Source organism: Adiantum capillus-veneris, chromosome 3 (genome assembly GCF_014529385.1).
Source record: "Adiantum capillus-veneris isolate H3 chromosome 3, ASM1452938v2, whole genome shotgun sequence".
Taxonomy (NCBI): domain Eukaryota; kingdom Viridiplantae; phylum Streptophyta; class Polypodiopsida; order Polypodiales; family Pteridaceae; genus Adiantum; species Adiantum capillus-veneris.
Genome location: NC_140933.1, coordinates 178,221,163 through 178,223,914, shown reverse-complemented (window position 1 = coordinate 178,223,914; position 2,752 = coordinate 178,221,163). Strand labels below are relative to the sequence as shown.

The following is a 2,752-nucleotide window of genomic DNA, read 5'->3' as shown; positions in this document are numbered from 1 at the left end:
TTGGAGAGTGGCATTAAGCGTGGTGATGGCTCCTTCGAGGGGGTCCTCCTTGGTGCACCATGGTGAAGATATTCCTCCAATTTTGATCTTGAGGGCAAGGGACTCTTGTAGCCAACATACTGGTAAGGCCGCTTGGATTTCACTGTCAATCTTCTTATGCGCCACCACATTTTCTTCTTGTTGAGCCACCTTGACAGTCTCATTGAGAGAAGCTGTGACTTCGTGTTTTTTGGCAAGTAGAGTTGCAGGGTCCTTTGCCGCATCCTCGAGCTTGTTCAAGCATTTTTTGAGTGCATCATTCGCCAAAAAACAAGTGCTTGGATCTGAGCCTCGAGGGCTATGATCCTTGCATCTTGGGGAGCGGCAGGATCTTTCTTGGGTGCAACGGTCACAACAAGAAAACTCTTGCGTGTGCTAGGGGTCGGCGTGTTGAAGGAAGACATGACTCGGTCGGTATATCTATAGGTGTTGTGTGAACAGTGTACAAACCCTCAAAGTTCGGCTCTCTGTGCTTGTGGTTTTTCAAATCGGAGTCCTCAAGTGAGGCCTCAATGAGCAGAGCATCTGGTTGTCACATTGATACATCTAGCAAAGAGAAGAAACAAATGTGGGGTCTGTGAAGGGCAAAAACATGTGTCGGGAGCCGCTTACTGTGAGAGCAGGCATGGGCGGGTTGCAAAGCAGAAGAGCGTCTACGCCCTTGATGCGGAGCAGGGCTAGGCTGGGTCATCTTGAAGCTTGTGTAGGGTGGGGTTCGGTTCAGAAGCCCTCCCACAAGTCGGTCCCTCACCCAGGGGAGGACAGCCTGAGAAAGAGAGAGAGAGAGAGAGAGAGAGAGAGAGAGAGAGAGAGAGAGAGAGAGAGAGAGAGAGAGAGATAGATAGATTGTATTATCATCCACGGAGGTCAGATATGACCCATGGGACCCAAGGAAAAACATTACAAACGTGGGGGGTTTTGGGGATACATCTCAGTTAAGGATTGAGGGTCCAAAAAGAAGGTGAAAGATAATAAGATGAATAAAATCTATGCAGAAAGGGGTGTGGAGGGAGCGGGTTTGGGAGTGCGAAACTCTTGAATAATGGCTTTACCTCTTCGGTAGACTGCCCATTTCCCTGCTGCGTGCGCTTCTCGCACCTTTTGTAGTTCTACTTTCTTTTGCTTGAGTTGTGCAGGTGTAAGATCTTCTGCAAACCATATTTTGGTGTCCTTGAGAAGCCTTGATTGCTCAAAAATTTGATTCGGTCCGCCTTGGTTTTGAAGGTGTAGATTGCATGATTGGTGCGAGGTTCGTGTGTAAGAGAAGTGAGGGTTGCCGGATCACACTGTACCATGGGGATTGCGGATTGGATGCGGGCAAATGACTCGTGACTGAGGTCTCCCTCCCCTTTCCAATCACTTGGGAGCCCTCCAATGCGAACATTGAGGGCGATTTCCTCTTGCCGTTGCTGTTCACGTAATGTGGAGGCCACGCGATCTTCGACCCTGTGAGAGATTACCTCTTGTATTTGAGTTTTGACCTCCTTTGTGACTGTCGTCTCTACTTCTTCTTTGCCTTCGTGAGCTTGATTTCGATCTGCTTCAGCTCCTCCTCCTTGAAATTCTCTATCGTGGCAAGCCGAGCTTCGAAAACTGTAAGCCTTTGTTTCAGCTTCTCATTCTCCTTACGGAGGTTTTCGACTTCTTCTTGGAGGTGGGTGATGTTGTCTGCCTTGGGAGGTGTTGCTACGACTCCAGCGAAGCTGAGCTTACCTCGGGACGAGGCCCGGGTAGCCATGGATGCCAAGGGTGAGTTGCTTGGGACCTTCTCGAATCAGTCTCCTTCTCGAGACAGTCACCTTAGGTCGGGGTTAAGGCCGACTTTCTTGTGGTTTAGGTCGGAAACTAAATGAAGGATGATGGCCATAACCCTTGTGCGAGTCTTTGCCATCAACTCTCACCTATCCGCCATGTGCAAGGGTGAGAATCACCTTCACTCACACAGACCCTTAGGTACACAAACCCCTTAGGTACACAAACCCCTTAGGTACACAAACCCCTTAGGTAAAAGGTTAAGGCGGTTCGGTTTATAAGGTGAGGTAAGGTGGGTTGCCGAATGCGAAAGAGAGAGAGAGAGAGAGATAGACTGAATTATCATCCATGGAGATCAGATATGACCTCTAGGACTAAAAAACAAAACATTACAATGCTTGCTTTCAAGTGAAGCATAGATACATATCAATTAAGGACTGAGGGTCCCTCAAGAGGATAATGAAAAAGAAAAAGGAGGATGAAAACTAAGAAGGCTCAGGTGAGGGCGGGGGTGGTTTGGAAGTTTGGAACTCCTAGATGACGGCTTTACCACTGCGATAGACTGCCCATTTACCTTGTTTGCGAGCTTGGTGCATCTTCTTGAGTTCACTTGCTTTGGTCTTGAGTTGGCTCCGGGTCAATTCTTCGGCGACCCAGAACTTTGTTCCCTTTAGGAGATGAGACTGGCATAGTAGCTTCCGTCATTCTTCTTTGTCCTTGAGAGAAAGGATACAATGCTAGGGTGGCACCTTTCTATGTGTGTCGTTGATCCACAAGATGGTTTCTGGCTTGATATTTACTGGTTGGAGAATGTCATTAAGCTTGATGATTGCATCTTCAAGAGTGTCTTCGTCTGTGCACCATGGTGAGGGAAGTCCTCCAATCCGAACCTTGAGGCCAACATATTCTTGTAGCCGATTTTCTTGTAATGCTGCTTGAACTTCGTTGACAATCTCTTTAC

General features: G+C 48.0%; 1 pseudogene; it reads right to left on the bottom strand.

The window, feature by feature from the left end:
* Window positions 1–974: 974 nt before the first annotated feature.
* Window positions 975–1,777, bottom strand: LOC147462246 (uncharacterized; annotated as a pseudogene).
* Between the last annotated feature and the right edge of the window lie 975 nt (window positions 1,778–2,752).